The 19,355-nt window shown below is 37.6% G+C and overlaps 1 protein-coding gene across 1 annotated transcript in view; it reads left to right on the top strand.

Moving 5' to 3' along the window:
- Window positions 1–19,355, top strand: part of GALNT1 (polypeptide N-acetylgalactosaminyltransferase 1) — an 88,234-nt gene that overhangs the window by 9,130 nt on the left and 59,749 nt on the right. The window contains exon 2 of the mRNA XM_066327101.1: window positions 16,268–16,442. The gene's annotated coding sequence lies outside the window, so the exon portion shown is untranslated. The remainder of the gene's footprint in view (window positions 1–16,267; window positions 16,443–19,355) is intronic.

Here is a 19,355-nt window from a genome sequence, read left to right as displayed (position 1 = left end):
TTTTTTTGTTTTTTTGTTTTTTTGGTTGGTTTTTTGCTATTACAAATTCAAATGCTGTTTCATAATATTATTCACATTATTCTGCTATGGTGTCATGTCATCAAATGAAAAAGAGTGTTTAAAAGCCATGAAGAATTCTAGGAGTGTAGTGAGCAACCAGAGCTGGTTAAAACATTTTAAAGCCATTAATACCTTATGTATGCAGACTCAGCACAAAACTTTTTTTCTCTAGCAAAATATACTTGCCAGATTCTATATCTAATTTTGCGCTGCATGTCTAAATCATAAAATCTTTATACCTGCTGTAGTAAATTTTTTAAAAAATTATGGCAACCAATGCCCGCAGGAAACAAAGTAATCTTGTGTATTGAATTTGTTAAGTCTTAAAAAAAAGAAACCCTATAAAAACCATTAAACTGACCCTCTTGTTACTAGACATTATTTATTTATTTTTTTCTTTCTTCCTTGTGTCTCTTTTTTTTAGTTGCCTTTGGATCTTGCAGAGCTGTCACATCACATCTTTTATTCTGTCTTTCCATTTCCAGGAAAACTAATCACTCTTTCTGCAAGCAGTTAATGCTTGAAATCTGCTGTGTGTGAGAAACCAATTGACCCAATCTCATCTGGGATCTGATTCATAACAGTACAACAATATGTAATTTTCTTGCTTTGGATCATATCAAAGCTTTCTTATGGAGTTTTAGACTATTATGACTATTCATTCTTTCCCCCAAATTGTGCTTTCCCAAACACAGTAGGAGCTTCTAAGAGCTTGAAACAATGGTTTCTCTATATTTTGTGAGTGTTATGTATACTTGAGAGGCATCTAAGGACTCCTTTTTTTTAACCACATTTTCCTCTGTATAGAAAACTTCATAAAACATCTTGCCTTCTGCCAGGAGAACAATGCCTTCTGTTTGTTTTCTGTAGCATACCTCATGTAATTTGCAGTAGAGTTGAATGGCAGTGAGTTGTGGTCACTAGTTTGCACTAATCTGTTAGTTTGGATCAACAGCATTTTTCATTAAGGAATCCACAATGGAGTGATTTTTGAAGTGAACAGACTTCCTTTATGACCACTTCTGTGCAGAAGAGTTGAACACTGTGCACATCATGCACTTATTTCCAAATCAAATGTTTGACCTTGCAATCTTCACAGCTAAATTTTCAACACTGCAGCTGTAAAAATATTTGAGACCAACTCTCTTAACAACCAACCCATCTTTTACTGCAGAGGCAGATGAGAGTATGATTCACTACCGCTTCCATCGGCGGGGATGAGCTGTGTGGTGTATTTCTATGGAGCAAACCCAAGAGGAAATTCTCATTATTATAAGAGACTCTTTGCTTCTTTATCTGTCACTTGTCAAATGCTGGCTAATTGTTAGTTTAAAACAGCTTATATCAATTACTGTTGTAGCGCACCACCTTAAGCTTCCATGATTTGTGATTTCTCCATTTCTTCCATTTGTTTGGGTATGTGATGAGTGGTTGGGTGTACCATTAATTTTATTCAGAAGAACGTGGTGATGATTCAAGAATGAGAATGGAGAAATATATCCAGAGGAAGTTAAAATAATAGAAATTGCTAGTAATTTGGGGGTTTTGATACATGGTTTCACATGTCTTAGATATCTGGCTGTCTGAAAGTGAAGCTCAGTGTTTTCCAGAAAATCATCACTTTTAGTGTAACTCAAGTATTTTAAAAAAAAAAAAAAAAAAAAAAAAAAAAAAAGGAAATTACCTCAAAGTCAGCAAACTGTGAATGTTCATTTTACTGTACTGATGCTTGGAGAGTATCCAGAAAAGATGTAAGGTCTTGTATTTTACTTTTCATGTGAGTTATTGGCATAATTTAATTTATTGAAGATGCTTCAATGTAGTTTGAATAACTTAATGAGTTCCTTTGTGTTTTAACAATTTATTAAACTGTTACATAAAAGGTAAACTAGGATATGTCAGGGAAGAGAGACAAGGCTTTAAAAACAAAGTGAAGACTGGTATATTTGAAGTCTAGTTATGGTCAGGCTTATTGAAAAGGAAATCATCACAATGGCCCAAATGAAAAGCACTGTGTTTAAAATTTCCATATCCAAGTCTTAGGTTTTGAGGAGAGGAGTTTAGCTTTTTTGGTGGTGGCTGGAACTGGAGTTTAGCGAGTCTTATGCATACTCATTAAAGCATTATCTTCCTTTTCCAGAAGGGATTTGTTTCAGATGGAGGAGTAAAAAGCCAAAAATATTTATAAAAACCTGAATGCTTATGGAGGAACATAAATGAAAAGCCTCTAAGCTTATGAAGTCAACTGTGTGTAGACTAGGAAAATTTTAAAATGCTTCTGTGTTAAACTGTATATGTCTGAAAAACTTTGTATCCACTGTAGATGAAGGTTTGTGAAGGAAATATTATTTTCTCTTCAGCTTCAAACAGAAAGCTTAAGACTTATAAATAGTTTTGTTTTGTGTTTTTTACATTGCTCTTTCAAGAAGGAGGAAAGTTAAGGATGAAACTTTAATGCGCAAAAAGTGAATATACGCAACTTGAAAACTTTTGGCTTTGCCTGCCTATGTATGGATCAAATATCCAGACTTTAAGTGATGGGAGGGGCATTTCCCTGAGTGTACCACCACTGGCTGGGATTCTGTTCCCTGCCCACAGTTTGTCTGTCTGGTTTCTGATTGTATGTCAAATGCGGTGACATTGACATGTGGCAGTCCTTTTTGTAAAAGCTAATAGTGTTTTTACCTGAAGATTGCCCCGGTCAGGCAACAAAAACTATTTTGGCAGGAGAGGAAGAGTTGCCTTTTTTGAGACAGTTTGATCTCCTGCTCTGTTCACCCTCAGTCCTCCCTCATGATGGGCAAAAATACTTGATGGGCAAAAATCCCCAAAATATTAAATTGATACAATTTTGGAGAAAATGGAAGAAAGGCAACTCAACAGTTACCTGTTCTTTTCTAGCCTGCCAGTTCACCAGTGAGCGTTGCTTTTGTCTGGCCAGATGGAATACCTGAACCTTGGAACAAACCCTAGCATCTGATACCCCTTGATGATTTGGTAATTAAGAGACATAGGGAAGATGTCATAGTATTGTGAAAGGAATGGACATTTTGGAGGTGGAAGAATAAAGCAGAGCTTCTAATGGGCAAGCAAGGTGCTGGGGTTATTGTCATTTGTGGGAGAAAACCCCAAAATTTCTGCTTTCCACAAGGCAGGATAAATTGCTTTAATATGATCTGTTTGTAAATAGACCATAATTTATTTCCAAGCATCAACATTGTCAGGTTTTCTTATTTTTTTTTTCCTTTTTTTTTTTTTTTTTTTTTTTTTTTCCTTTTCCAGTGTGTCGTGCCTGGTGCTGCAGCTAGTCCTTTTAAATTGTAAAAAAAAGTATCCAGCTGCTGCTACAGGGTAGTTTATTAGAAGGGCATAGTGGTAAAAGTCAAACCGCTCTGCTTACATTAAGGAATGGTTGATCATGTTTCTTCTTCCTGAAACAAAGTTTCCACAGTTTGCTGTGGAACTGTTTCCTCTGAATTTATGGAAGGAATTATTTTCGTATCTTTTATTCTTTATGGGAATAGTTGAAAGCTGCTTGTAGAAGAGACAATTAGCTGATAAAGTGACTGCTTTGTAAGTATGACATCTCCTTTTCCTCTGTTGGAAAACCAAAGAGGAGCACGAGAGAGCAGACTATAGACTAGATGAGAAGATTAATGTATTGTTCATACATGTCAAGTATGTAAGCTATCTAATTAAGGAGAGTGATAACCCAGGTTATTTACTTTCTGAATTGCATGAGAAAAAGAATCTTAATTTACTGTCTTCGTGCTAGTATGTCCTGCACTAAAATTAAGGTAGGAACCTTACTCTTATTGGGAAAACTGAGATTTCTTTCTTAACTGTGACAGCTACTTGCACAGAAGAGTGGTATGAGAACTTTCTGAAGTTCAAAAATTTAATAAAGGAACAAATCCAACAAATTCAGTTGTTGGATATTTAGTTATGACCTTGTTTCTTTGATGGATGTGTTTTCTACACTGTAGTGTCATAGCAACAATTTAGAAAGACTTCTTATATTTTGAATAATTATATAAACAATATTCCTGACTTTTCTGAATGAACGCTAATACCTGATATGATTTTAAAGACTTGACTCTTTCTGAAGTGAACTTTTAGTGTAAGAATGGACGTATTTTTAACACTGCTGTTGCCTATACTTTCATTCCAGTTTTTACCTGAATTATCTGAATTTTGTACATGTAATATATAACAACTTTCTTGGCACAAACCAGTGTAATCATGACAGGAGTTGGTTACTTCAAGCCTTGAAATTACTAAATCCTGAGAAAATGTATAAGTTGTCTTAAGATGCATTGTAACTATTTTTTAATCTCTTGGTAATGGTATCTGAATTATACGTTTATCTTGGTCTTTGTAACAGGGATTACAGTGCATGTTAGCAAAAAAAAAAAAAAAAAAAAAAAAAAAAATCCAAATTGCATGCAGTATAAAACATCCTGCTGCATTCAAATTCCCTGTCATTTTGTGATGTTCATGAGTCACTGGCATACTTTTCAAAGCATTGTAAGTAAATCACTGGGTCATGGTGTTGGAAAACTGTACTGTTGGCTCCTCAGCTAGGAATTATTTCAATAAGCTTGGAACTTGTAAATAGTTAAAGGCTAGGCCTCTGCTTTAAAAAAATAACCCAAAATCTGATACTGAGACATTGCTTTGTGGAAAACTATTGCAGAAGTATATTGCCTCAAAGAGCAAATATTTGAGATTGGGCAGAATTGGGATTGGGTGGCATGAGTGATGCTGCCAAGCATCTTTTAGCAGATAAAAGTAGTCTGTGTTATGTCAGAATTAGAGGCTTTGGCAAGTGTTCATCAAGGGCTCAAAATAAGGGCAGACAGGTACTGGGCAACATAAAACCTGTAGGAAAAGGGAACAGAAAAGTTGGCAAGGGAGAATTAAATGTGTTGCTCTAGAAGATAACAAAGTATTTCAGTTGCTAGATAATATTACTCTATTTCTTTTTTCAAATGTGATGTTACAGAGATATAGGAAGGTAATTAGCAGAAGAGATGGCAAATCCGGAGCTGAGTAGGGAATTTGGAAGTGTTGATTGGGGACAATTTACCCATTGACAGGTAAAAGTTTTGACTAGCATGGTTTGCCTGTCTAGCAAATATCACATAGGAAAAAATGTTTGACCTTCTTCCTTCCCGCCCCTCTTAGCTCTAACAAGAGCAAAATTTACTCTTGACATAGCATTTAGTTTCCTGGAAATACCAGTGGCATCTTCGCAAGATCTGGGAGGAATTTATGTGCTCCGGTAAAATATAGAATAGGCACATTCTCTGCTTACATTTACAGCATAGGGCACACCAAAATAGTCCTGAGTGTGTTGAAATAATTGTTGGGGAGGTGGGAAAGGCAGTATATGTATTTGGATAAGACATGATGTTTCCTGAGCAAAAAATTACATGGTATTCCAAACTATAGACCATATATAAGAAGTTAGATGTATGTGTTCTTTAAATACTTGCAATTTTCTTTTGATTCATTTGCTGAAGATAACACTGAACTATAAGTCTTTTACAAGCATTTTTGCCATATTCATTCTTGATGAATAAGCAGAATGTCATTATGGTTTGGAAAATCAAATTTACTTTTCCATTCTGTATGTAATTTTCCCATTAATATGGAAGGTTGATAAGGCTTTTGCTGAAAGGATTGTATTTAAGTCATCATATTTTTATTTAGAGTTTATTTAGAACTTCTCTCTGGAAATGTGCATCACTTTTTGCTACAAATCTAAGAGCAGTGCTGACAAATCACTGGTTTGAGCATTCTTGGTCTGTAGAACACTTCAGCTTGCAAAGCAAATACCCATTCACAGCATTTGCTATTCTTTTGAAGCTGATGAAGCACTTGAACTACTACTTATAAGTTGATTTTTCTTAATTTTATATGCAACTATTTTGAAGCTAAATGTTCATCTATCATCATGGAAACTCAGCTCAAGTATTTTGACAAATAAATGGTCTTCTGTTTTGGTGGGAGCCTCAGAGGGAGGAATTTGCAAGGCTGAGGTTTTCAGTTGCAGAGGAAGGTTTCAGAAATGCTGTTTGAGCTGGCACTGCTTCCTCTAGTTTAGTTACTAGTCATGAGTTGAATTTGGACTTTAAATAACATAATACATTTCCTAAGCTATACAAAAAAGTCAGTTGATCCTTTCCACCTGAGCCAATGTTGAGGAGTCATTTGCAAGGCCTATAACTTTGTCAAACAGTTGAACTGAGAGCTGAATGAGTTGGGAGGCTTTGTTTTGGTCTGTCATGAGGTTGGCAAAAGTGTTGAGATCTCCCTGCTTGCTGTGCTGCGTGACAAGTTAAACATTTTGGGATAAGTGGTTTAAGACAGTATAGCGCTTCCAAAATTTTTTTCCCATGTGTTTAAAGGAATAAAAATAATTCAGTATTGGCTGAACAAAATGGTAATTTTTTATTGCTTTTCATTTGATTGTATCTTTAAAAGACACTTTCTTTCATTTTGATGCTCGCTGAAATGTTCTATAGCATAGCAGACCCACTTATAAAATTAAATTTTCCAACTTTATTCTTCTGTATGTCATAGTTCTCAGTCTGATTTTTCCTTCAGCATAGCAGGTGCCTAGCCTACTTGTTGCACTATTTTATCTTAAGTAATTTTATTTTTAGGGGCTGATTAGAAACAAATACTCTGCGTGTTTTCATATTGGTACCTAGCTTTTCATGTACACTAGGATGAGTCTCTATATGGAAGATTCCTATTTCATCTCTTTCTGGAATATTCGAGCAAGAATTATTCTTCAACCTTGAATCAGTCAGGTGTTTAGGGAAGCAACTCATGTCCTTGCAGTTATTGAAAATGCTTAATTTTCACTTCATGCAGGGTCAGATTAATATCTGAATAACTGATGGAGATTTCCAGTAATGAAAGTTTCTCATTCCCTGAAGCATTCTGCCAAATATCAGATTAATAATCCTTTCCTCATGATGTTATGATGTAATTAACAATGTTTGTGGCCCAGCTGCTAGAGAGCTGGTAAAATTGAGCTGGAAAACTGATGCAGAGTAACTGAAAAACACTACAGAATTGGAGAAAATAGAATATATAATTACCACATAATAGGCTTGTTGAGATTTAGTGTGAGAACAGTGGCAACTCTCAAAATTTAAGAATTAGGTTGCTGGCTTCATGTGTCTGCCCCTGATGCTGAAGTAAAGTCTTTTGCTGGGTATTCTTTCCCTTCCTTAGGCAACTATTGTGAAATAGACTGCAAAAATTTCTCGATTGCAGTATGTTTCCTTGCTGAATTAGCTCTAATCTGTACTCAGCTGTGATGTTGTCAGAAAGGAGTGTGGGGATAGAGCAAATGATGCTCAGGGACTAGGGGTGTTATTATGCAGTCCTTGAGCTGCAGTGCTGATTTCCAGCATTGTTTGCTTCTTTTTTTTTTTCCCACTTATTTTAAGTGTGATGTATATGTAGACTGCATACCTTGTTTCCTGCATGCTGAAGTATCTTCTAGGTTTGTGCTTGTAAAGAGAAAGATGCTGCAAACAACTGACTGACTCAGCAATTAGTAAATCAAATGAAATGGGATATTTCTAGGAAGAAACCTGAAGGTTTGCAGCATGATTTGGAAAAGTGTGGGCTGGATTGCTGCATTGCCAAAGGCTGCATTAAAACAGCAGTGCTTTTTTTAGAAAAGCTAATTCATTGGGTTATTGTCGCAGTTTCCTCATCCTTGTTTTGACAGTGTTAATGGCTCTCAGGATTCTGTTTCGACTACCTGAAAGTAGTTACTGACTTTACAGAAAAGGGACAGGAAAAAAATTGGGATCCGTATTACTAACTGAATCCCGTGTTTTGGAAACTTGGTAACGTAATGTCTCCTGTGTTCCTCCATGGTAAACAAAACTTCCTGAATTAGGGACCTTTATCTCACCTGAAGCCAGAAAAAGTTTGCCTGCTTTATTTTATGTACAAGAATGGAATATTTTGTTTCTGTTATTTAAAGTGATCTTGCTACTCTTGCAAGTGAGAAATGATAGTCATTTGTCTGCTCAGCCAAATTTCAGATACTGTTGCAAGCAACAGAGCTTTGCCTGGAGGCAGATGCATATATCCGAAACTAGAATTTCTGTGGGAGGGTTAGTATTTGTGCATGAAGACATATGCTCAGCCAAGCAGTTTGTTGGTTTGGGTATGTTTTCTCCTGTTGACACTGACAGACAGTCTTACTGAAAAGCTTTAAATCTGTCAGAAGGCAGAAAACCATTCCCTCTTCACTATTTATTAGCCTCACCACAAAATTTTGTTTTTAAATAGAACATTAATATTTTCAAAGGACTGAGTCCCTAGGCCAGGCTTTTCCTAGGGGAGGTTGTCTGTATTACTTCTGTGCCCTAGGGTAACTTTTTTCTAGAGGTTTACTTTTGTGTACTGTAAAGTTAACTGTTCCTGGACCTAAAGTCCTCCTACTTAGCATTGTGTTATTTTGGACTTTGGAGTTGTGATATGCTTGCTCACCTCTTAAACAGCTCTTTCTAAGCTTTCCATTACTTACTGGGGGCTAATATTGTAATGTGTGATAATATAAAACTTAGTAAAAGCTTGTTCACCAGAATACAATTTTCTCATTTTCCTCTCTGATTAATAAGTGCTAATTACATAGTGCTAGAAACTACTTCCTGTTAGATTTGTGAGGGGTTTTTTATGGTTTCATTTGGTTCCTAAGCTGGTAAATATATAAACAGCCTTTTTTAGCTCTGTGTACAGCCACAAATGAATTAATTTAGAACTCTAATATTTATATTTCTTTTGCAATGAGGCTGTAGAGCTTAATAGATGGTTGTCTGTCTCATGCCAGAGTGCTGCAAGAAAAGATTTCTCAGTGTCCAAAGAGACATAATTATATGTGTGGAGCAGTGTTTTTACTTTGGGAATTTTCTACCACTTAGCACTTTGTTTATTATCTTTGTGAGAAAATATTAATATCATTGGTGCTGCTTGTAAATGTTGAGAAGCATTGTGTAAATGTGACATTTGCTTTTGCAAATTTACCAGTTGACTTATTTCAAGTACTGCCTCTTGTGAATGGCAATTCCTAGGATCTTGCTTCGTTACCTCCCCCCCAACTTTTCTCACTTTAAGTAATGTGCTATCATTCCTGCTATAATACTCTCTCTGTGTGAACTCAAAAAAATCTAAGCCTTTGATTAGACGTAGAACAATTCTGTAGTTCTCTTTCTCTGTGTATAGGATAGAGTTGCTGTAACTTTATTATCCCCCAGTTGTTAGCACTTGCAAACTGATTTCATGGCCCATGGAAGGCAGAGGTTGTGGTCTTCTAAGCACCATTAAAACTGTATATTTGAATGTCTGTAACTTTGCATCCTTCTGGTCATCTCTGAGGCAATGGGAATTATTTGTTATTTAGTAATTTCACTCTGTAGTTCCATTTGTAATTATCAGTGGAAATGAATAGAATGGGTATAGGAATAACTCATATACTTTTTTTTTCCCCCTAAACTCTGTTCTTCCTTGCCCTTCACACATGTAAGCTTCACTACTATCTGGATGTTCTGCATCAGATGACAGAAAGGGAGGTTACAGATTATTCATTTGAATATTGAACCTAGAATAAAGCAGGCAGCTCTCCTGAAGCCCTCTATGTGCTGTTGAAAAAATCATTGATCATAGGGCATGCAATTTTACAGAATGTAAAATTTATGAGGGCAGCTGTCACTGATTTTGATGTAGTTATGTATTTAGCTATTCTGCATTCATTATTAAATAGGATGTTTTTACTCAGTAGGTCTGGAAACATTTAGTCTTTTCTCCTAGGTCAGGGAAGACTAGAAAATGTTAACGCCCCATCTTTTTTTCTTGACTGAAGGGACCCTCGTTAATATGTTAGCCAGTGTTAATACTATGTACAGTTTTCCTAGCAAAGAGCAATACTCTGAAAATGGAAACTGAGCCCCATTTATAAAAACCAAGTGAAGAAATTCACATTGTGTACGTGGCTGTGCACATGCACACGCATATGGGTAGCTGGTGTTACTACTGGTTTGCGCCCTGGAGGGGCTGATGATTCTGCCTGGTTGCTGCTGCGTGGTCTAAGGCTGCTGGCATACTCATGTTTTTTGGGCAAAATGACTTGATCTGTCAGAGTAAGTGATAACCATCGGGTGTCTCCTGAGCCTCATGTGACTTGTGGTGAAGAGCTGCCGTTGAGGTCCAGAGTCAGTGCTCTTTACACAGGAAATGTCTTGTCTGTAGTGTCGGGGATGTGCATCTGCTGCTGGTCCCACCTGAGCTCTTCCCTGCAAGGGGTGAGAGGACAAGACTAGAGTTGAAATTGGACTGGCAGGTGGAGTTTTTAGAGCAAAAAAGTCCTTCTGTCTTTCTGTTTTCATAGCCTATTACAATGGAAACATTACTGCAAAACTACACTACCCACTTTTTATAAACAAATAACACAAACAAAAAACTTCAGTTGACACAAACATTAATTATTTTTTTTTTGACTCCTCGATTCCTTCATAGTGAATGTTTTGTCAGTTGAAGGAGCTGAGAGGTGTCTAATGCATTTTTCACTGTGGCTCACATCCTCCATACACACCAGTGCTGGTTGCTTTGCATACTTGTGAAACAATGAGGGTAGTGTTTCCTGGTGGCTGAAGAGAAGGTGCAGAGGGTGTCTGCCAGCTCACAGCAGTCAACACACAGCTCTTTGTTGATAGTCCCACTGGAGAAAAGCATGCCTGGATTGATGCTCTGTGCTCCTACTTAAAGCTGATGTAAGTTAATGCTATCAAAATAAACAGGTTTTGCTGATTGCTTTATTAATGTTTTTGAATCATGATAGTTAACAAAGATTTCTATCATCTTTACAAACTTGCAATGCATCTCCTGATTTGTGAATAATTTGGGGTTTTGTCTTTCTGGAGAGCAGTTGTGAGGTTATGAAAAATAGCTTATTATATTATTATCATTTATTTATTTTTGGTGAGTTGAACAATTCTGTGTAGGTAGTTTGAATTATGAAGAAGCTATTTCTTACATTCCAAAGAGATTTATTAATGATGCTGAATATGGCAGTATACACTTCACTGGTGAGAGCAGTAGACAGTCTTTTTTTTTTTTTTTTTTTTTTTTTTTTTTTTTTTTTTTTTTTTTTTTTTTTCCTGGTGCTTTCCAGCAGTGTGGTACTCTTAGGCAACATGAAAATAAGCTTCAGTGGTCTTCATTTGGGGTGCATTTTACAGTTGACTTCTAAAAATCGTATTTACTTCAAAATACCTCTGTGGGTTCAATCGCTCTTGGTCCCTTTCGTGCACTGCTTGTGTTGGCTGGTGCTGCTTTGAGTCCCTGTCCCCATGGGCAGCAGGAGGCCTGTGACAGGAAGGTGCTGCTGCATTTGCTGCATTGTTTACATGGCTGCGTGTGCCAGAATCGTTGCTTGGTTGGTGAACAACCTGTTAGTGAAGGCCAAGAAAAGTAATGACATACACTTTAGATGTCAGTCTGATCAAAGCAACTGTTACCTTGACAGTTTTTTCCTAAGTTTTGGGGAGATAATACGATAGCAGTGTGTACTTAACAGCTGTTAAACATAATACCTGTCTTTATGGTTTTACTGATTCTATTATAAATGATGGCTGTGAATCTTTTTTTTTTTTTTTTTTTTTTTTTTTTTTTTTTTTTTTTTTTTTCCCTCAGACAGATTACATGCAAGGGAAAAAAAAAACACAAAAACAACCTCATTGGATTGTCTCCATTAAGAAAGATTTAATCAAATTATTTTCCCCCTTTGTCTTTCTGTATAAAATAAAGCCATGGAGACTTATGGAACAAAACTGTGGTTGTTTTGTTGTGCACTCTGGGCTTTTTGTGGTTTTAGTCACTTCAGGAATAACAGGAAGGTGATGTGGTATTCTCAGTGTTACAGATCTGTTTTCTCCAGAGTTTAATGGCACCCTAATAATTTAATGCTTTTCTGTTCAGTCTCTTGCACTGATTTTTCTGACCTTGTACAGGGTGGTACCAGTGTATTGAGCTGGTAGAAGAAAAGGTTGATGCAATGGACCTGGCTCTATATTTTATGGCATGTGCATGATTTTGTGTGTGTGTGGAGGTGTTTCACTGAATGCAAAAGAAATTGACTGCCCAGACTAGAAAGGTAATGCATGGCTGAAAATCATACAGTCAATCTGTATTATATTTAAGGTGAAAGTGGTCAGTGGGATGTTACAAGTATGGATAGCTATTACATTGGGCATTGATAGCTCTGCATGATTGTTGCTGTTTTTAACATTAAATGTATCAGAAAGAAGTTCTCTGCATAATAGAAATGCAAATATTGAGACTATTCAGTATAGCCACTTGCTTGAATGAGACAGTTCTATTTTGCCCTCTACAAACATTGTGGCTGTGAATCTAGTCAGCATATTAGATTGACTGGCTAAAATTTGTTTAGGTTTAAATAAGTTTCAAATAAACCTTTCTTTATTTTTAATTTTCTTCTTAGTAGCTGGTACAGAGTTGTGTTTTGGATTCAGTAAGAGAATTATGTTGATAACACACTGATGTTTTTGTTGTTGCTAAGTAGGACTTAGTCCAAGGCAAGGAATTTTTAGTGCCTCACGTTCTTGACGGTGAGGGGGTGTGCAAAAAGCTGCGAGGGAGTATGGCCAGTTCAGCTGACCCAAACTGGCCAAAGGGATATTCCATATCACAGAGCATTCGGCATATAAGCAGGAGGTGGAGGGTGGGGAATAGGCCTGGGATACAAATACTGGATGTGTGGGGAGTGGCTTTGTTGATGGATGAAAAGCTCACCATGACCCAGCAATGTGCACTCCCAGCCCAGAAGGGTGGCCATGCCCTGGGCTGCATCCAAAGCAGTGTGGGCAGCAGGGCACAGGGATGGGGGATTGTGCCCCTCTGCTCTGCTCTCTTCTGCTCTGGTGAGAGCCCACTGCAGTGCAGAGTACAGCTCTGAGCCTCCAGCAAAGGATGCATGTGCACCTGCTGGAGTGAGTCCAGAGCACGGACTCTGCCATGATCAGAGGGCTGGGGCTGTTCTGCCTGAACAAGAGAGGGCTTCAGGGGGGCCTTAGACCTTCCAGTACCTAAAGGGAGCTGAAAGAGATCTGGGGAGGGACTTTCTACATGGACAGATAATGATAGGACATTGGGTAATGGCTTTAAACTGAAAGAGGGTAGATACAGATGAGATATAAAAAGAAGTTTATTGTGAGGATGGTGAGGCATGAGAACAGGTTACCCAGAGGTGCCCAGTCCCTGGAAGTATTCAAGGCCAGATTGGATGGGGCTTTCAGCAGCTTATTCTGGTGGAAGATGTCGCTGGCTGTGGTGGGGGGTTGGAACTGGAGGGTCTTTAGGGTTCCTTCCAGTCCAAACCATTCTATGATTCTGTGAACATCAGAAATGCATAATAAAGACAATGTAATATCCTCTCTAACAGGAAGGTCGTAGACTGGAGAAAGCCACATTTGCTGCTGTTACAGAGCAAACTAAGGAAATATGGCCTAGATAAAAAAGCTATTTTAGGATGTGTGTAAACTCATTAGGTTAACGGTAGCCAGAGGTTTTCTCAGTAGTTCTCTTTCAGCAAGGAAAGCACATTGCATGGAATTTTGTATAATTGTTTCACCTAACTGTTCTTGTTTATATTGGCTAATTAGCAAATGGTTATGAAATCTGAGGACAAGATGTGTTTGGGAATAAATGCTTACACAAAGTTACACAAAGGTGGGATGGCAATTCACAAGAATCTTAAATGTTAGAAAGGTGGCCTAGGAGAATAAGATTTGATTTAGAAGAATAAGTGGAATGCTTTATATTTAGGTCAAAATAAAATATAAAATCTGTCAAGGTCCTCCTGCCATTCCATTCCTCACCATAGATTATAAAATGAGACCTGACACTGCAGTATGGCTGACAAAGAAGGGGTGTGTGTATGTATTGGCATGACTAATTGGTGGTATAATCTGGAGGATGTTGAGTTGAACCTTTTGCTTTGTTCTATATTGTGAAATTCAAGTGCTGTATCTGTTTTGGCCATTGTACTTCAAGAAAGATGTAGGCAGACTTAATTTGCCTCAGGAGTGTAATGACTGATGATTTAGAAAAGGTGCTATGTGCAGAAGGAATGATTGAATTGGCATTTTTGTAACCCAAAGAAAAGATCAAGGGAAATCATAAGCTTTTAAATGTGTGGAAGCTCACTACAAATAAGTGAACATCTGCCCTTGGTAGCTATGCCTTGCTTACTAATGGCAACATGGGCCATTCCCTGTGTGTCCTCCTCTCACTGTTTGGCATTTGGCTTTGTGTTTTATAAGGACTATTTCAAATCTGTGTCTGGACAGCACTGAACAAAAAGAGCCTGACTCTTAGGATCCTTTGAAGAAATATATAAATTAGCAAAATCACTATAGTAAGGATCTTCATCTAACCAGACAGATGTAGAGAGAGAGATATCTTTAAACTTCAGTTTAAACTTTTGAGCAGATGGAAGAAAATTTGCTCCCAGACTTCCAGCCACTTGGCCAGTAACACACCTGTTTCTGTATCGGTAAAAATGGATCATGTTCTGCTCCCACCTCTGTAAGGCAGCTGAGTTTTAGTGAAGGAAAGTGCTACACAAAAGGCTAATTTAACATAAGCAACTCATATATTTTTGTGTGTGGATTGGAAGTTAGAGTGCAACGGGTAGAGCCTAGTCAGATATATCATGGAAATCTGTTTAACCTCTTGAAGGCAACAGCTAATTTGCTTTGATACAGGAGGTTGGATCTCCTCATGATCTCTTATATTAACATGTTCAGAAAAGAAAAAAAAATATGATTTATGTTACGTTTCCTGCTGGATATGTCTTGGATTGTATTTTTCTGGCCCTTTGAAACTTCCCTGTTTTTTCAGATTTGGTAAAAAATTGGTATCATTTTGAGGAGCTCTTAGCCAGTATTAATCAGACTTTAAGCCAAGACATTTTCCCCTTCTACTTTGGTATGCAAAAAAAGGGAAACTGCCAAGTATTGTACTTATTTTACCTGCTTCAGTATTGAGGTAATGCTTAATAATTAGGTGGTTGACAAACACCTTTTCCATCACTACCAATCTTAGCCTTCCTTACGATATACTTCCTCCATACTCTCATGTTACCATAGTATCAGCATTTTTTTTTTTTTTTTTAAATCCCTTGTACAAAGTTTTTATCTGGTCAGATACCTAAAGGTAACAGTTTAAACAGGAAGAGCAAGAAACCTGAGTAACTTAGTAGGTTCAGATATAATATGGCAAGTGCAAGATAAAAGCTTGAATAATATATGGCAAATATTACCCAAGTGTAGACAAATTTCAATTGCATTAGAATTTGAACAAATCTCTCTGAATGTTAAGACACAGTCTTTACTTTTCACTTGCTTAGAATTTCCTTCAGACATTGCTGTATTAACTGGGCAAAGGCAGAGATTTGAAGGAATTCATTCAGTATTGCTAAAGTTTCAACGGATGAGACTTGGAAAGGCTCAGGCATCATTTTTCAGGTGTCACTTTTTTTTTCTTTAAGTGAAAAGACGTTGCTTCTTAGGCGTCAAGTCTGTGTTACTGTAATAACACCTTTTTTTTACAAAAGCTGTCATTATAAATGCTAATGTTTAACTTGTAGGCGAGAGATGAAAGAATGTAAAAACCCCTACATCTATAAACTAGAATATGTATGGGAAGATTTAGTCCAAAAGAGTGATCATCTGGGGAGCTGCTCATGTGAATGTGTGCTGTTTTTTGAGGAGGCTGTTTTCTTGCCTTGTTGAGAACAATTCGTAGTTTGTTGTGCTAAGTATTCATGATTGGATAGAGGACGACATATATAGAACTCAAAAATAGATAACAGCTTATTTGGGAGGACAGGCAGTCCTCCCACTTAAATCATATCATCTGGAAGGCTAAAAAATGTTGATGACTTGTTCCACCTCTCCACTCTTCCCTGCATATGTTGTTTTCCTCACAAGCACAGTTCACTGCCTCTTTTTAGAAACAGTCTTTGACTCCTTCTCCCTTGCATGGGATTTTATATTTTGAAATCTCAAATGGGAAACTTTTCCTCCCCTTCCACCTCAAGCTCTGGCAGAACTGAGCTTGGAACTTATCTGAAGTTCTGTTTTTCCTGTAGGGAGGCCTGAAGACCTTGCTGTTGGAATACCTCTTGTCCTTCTCCGTTCATGTCGGAATGGCCTAGGCCAGTCTGTTGCTCTGTGGTCCCTGCTACAGATGCTCTACAACAATGTGTCGGGGTTTCTCCACCAGTGCTAGTGGACCCTCCAGATGGCTGTAAACCTGCAGAGGAGGTGAGTACAAAATGTATTCCAGGAGCTGTTGATGCTTTGGTCAGGTCTGTCTGCTTTGGGTGTGTTTCAGAGCAAAGGGAGCTCTTAGTGGCCTCATGTGTGCTTTGTCACTGGGTTGTCTGGGTTTGTGTGGCAGGGTTTTGCTAGTGACTTAGTTAGAGATGTCTTCTCTGAGAAGCTGCTAGGAGCTTCCCCTGTGTCTGATGGAACCAGTGCCAGGAATCTCCCAGAGGGACCTGCCCCTGGCCAAGGCTGAGCCCATCACTTACAGTGGTAGAGTGGCTGGGGTAATGTATAGGAGGCCCATGCTAGACCAGTGTGTTCCTGAAGGACTGCACCCTATGGAAGGCACTCATGCTGGAGCAGTTCCTGAAGAGCTGCAGCTCATGGGAAGGACTCAGAATGGAGAAGTTTGTCAAGGGCTGCTTCCTGTGGGAGCAGGGGAGAAGTGTGAATAATCCTCCCTCTGTGGAAGAAGGAGAGGCAGAGCCAGGATGTGATGAACTGACTGTAACCCTCATTCCCCGTGCTGCTAGGGGGACGAGAAGGTCAAGAAAACTGGGGGTGAAGTTGAGCCTGGGAAGATGGGAGGGGTGGGAGGAAAGTTTTTTAAAGATTTGGGTTTATTTCTCATCCTACTCTGATTTGATTGGTTACGAACTGAACTGCTTTCCACATCTTGAGTCTGTTTTGCCTGTGATGGTGAGAGATTTCTCCCTGCCCTTACCTTGACCCACAAACTCTTTATTATATTTTCTTTCCCTTGTCCAGCTCAGGAGGGATGGGACAGTGACTTTGGTGGGCACCTGGAATGCAGCCAGGGTCAATACTCCACATGCATATTCCCTGTTTTACTGTTCCTTCAGTACCCTGTTGGACTAGTTCAGTTGTCTGCAACTATTAAACAAGTTTCCATAAGAATCCCTTTAGATATTAGTGCAGACCTAGTTAAACTGTTATTGTGGCTCTCTATGAATATTGGGAAGCATAGTATCCAAGTGGATAAAGGACCTTATTATTACTTTTCCTAAATTCACCTTTGTCCTCTCAGTATATCTTGAAAAAGAGCTATTTTGTCCAATGAACTGGAATTCAGATCAACTTTCCATCCAGATGACCTAAGAAAGCCTGAGTATTATTTTCTTTGTTTCTACAACAAACACAGTACCCTTAAAGCATCTTTGTCAGACAAAAGATGATTTATGAAACTACCACTGTGTAGTCATTGGTTGTGCAGTGAGGTGTTTAACAACTGAATGCTCGTGAAGCCTCCTCTGTGTGTCTCTCCTACTTTTTTTTAAGCTTGATTGGAGCAAGATGGAGAACCAAAGTTTAATGGGATGGACAGGCAAAGATGTGGTATGACAGGTCTGTTTCCTTTGGCAGAAAAGTTAAACCAGTGCAGTTGTATTTAATGTGTTAGATGGTGTCCTGCACTTGGAATCATTGGTATTTACTTTTTGTGCAAAATTTTCATCCTGATTATTTTCTTTCCTGAAACCTATTAGCAGTTTTCATAGATTAGTTTTTACAGCTGAGTTCTGAAGGACTCTTTGGGTCCAATTCTGAAGTTCAGGTTCAGCATGCTAAAATGGGAAAAATGTGTTTCATGTTTGAGTGGGTCCTTTTCCAGTCTTCCAGAAGATCAACTGGAAGACTGGAAAAGGACCAGTCTTTCCAACTTCAGAAGATCTAACCTTAAATTCAGTCCTTCAAAGATATAACTGAAACCAGTATCAGTTTAGAGGAGAGGAAAAATTATATCCAAAATTACTGCCTGATTTTCTTCAATGGTAGAGGCTGCTGAGTAAAAAAACTAGGGTAAAAAAAAAAAAAAAAAAAAAAAAAAAAAAAGTAGGGTTTTTTTTTTTTTTTTTTTTTTTTTAATTCTGGGTTTAGTTCTTTTGGCCACTCAAGTGGTATCTTCACAGATTTTTTTTCGTGGTTGCCCAATCACCTCTTTTGTGGTTGCTGACTAATGTTGAGTTTAATGAGATCACAGATTTGAGTAGAAATAACTTCTTTTGGAGAGAATACCTGGTTGGTCTGAATCTGCACTGAGAGACTGATGTGGCTGAATAAACACAATTGTTCTTGGTTATTTTTCAGTGTGTCAGTTCTCTGATTAATTTTCTTCATTACTGTGTAGATTTTTGCTGGCAGAGCAGAAGGCTGGCATGTTGGAGTAGCAGTTTCTTACACAGTAATAGTGTGCTGATAAATCTTTAACCATGGGCTGGCTTCTAAGGAATGTCTACACTCTTCTTGTAAAGATTCTTGAGCTTTCAGAGAAGATGAAAATCTGTCAGAAAAGGTGTTGAAGAGTAGTTCTAAATGTCTTGGAAGACAGGATTTTAGAAGATGTTTTAAAAAAATCTGATCTCTGATTTAATTTAAATTTTAAGAGTGATTTTATTTCTCAAATTACATGATTTTCAATTAATATATAGTGGAATTTCCAAAACAGTTCCATCATATTCCTTTCTTTAATATTTTCTGACAGACTGACCTTTTTTATGGTGACCTGTTTGTCTCTCGGCTTCTAGTCAGGAATTAATTTTGAATTGTGAAAAATAGCAAGTTGCTACAAGCTTTATACCTTCAAAAAATCATTTGATGTCAAATTAAATACACTAGCTGTTTTTTCATGAAGTGCCTAACAGTTCCTGGGGAAGAAGAAAATAAAAAAAAAAAAAAAAAAAAAAAAAAGCAAAGTAGTAACCACTGAAGTATTTCAAGAAATTTAAGTAATTCCCTGAAGTCTGATGCATACCTGCCATTCGGAATGTTCTGCTGATTGTTTTCTCTATGCAACAATGCAGAAAATTGTTATCATCGCACTTATAGGTAACTGAGGAAGTAAGTGAACTCTTCCACAAAATGATCTTTCTGTCTCAAATTGCATCTCATACT

The sequence above is a fragment of the Sylvia atricapilla genome, chromosome 1, assembly GCF_009819655.1.
Source record: "Sylvia atricapilla isolate bSylAtr1 chromosome 1, bSylAtr1.pri, whole genome shotgun sequence".
Classification (NCBI taxonomy): domain Eukaryota; kingdom Metazoa; phylum Chordata; class Aves; order Passeriformes; family Sylviidae; genus Sylvia; species Sylvia atricapilla.
Note: the sequence above shows the minus strand (reverse complement) of the source record. Positions and strands in the feature narration are given on the sequence as shown.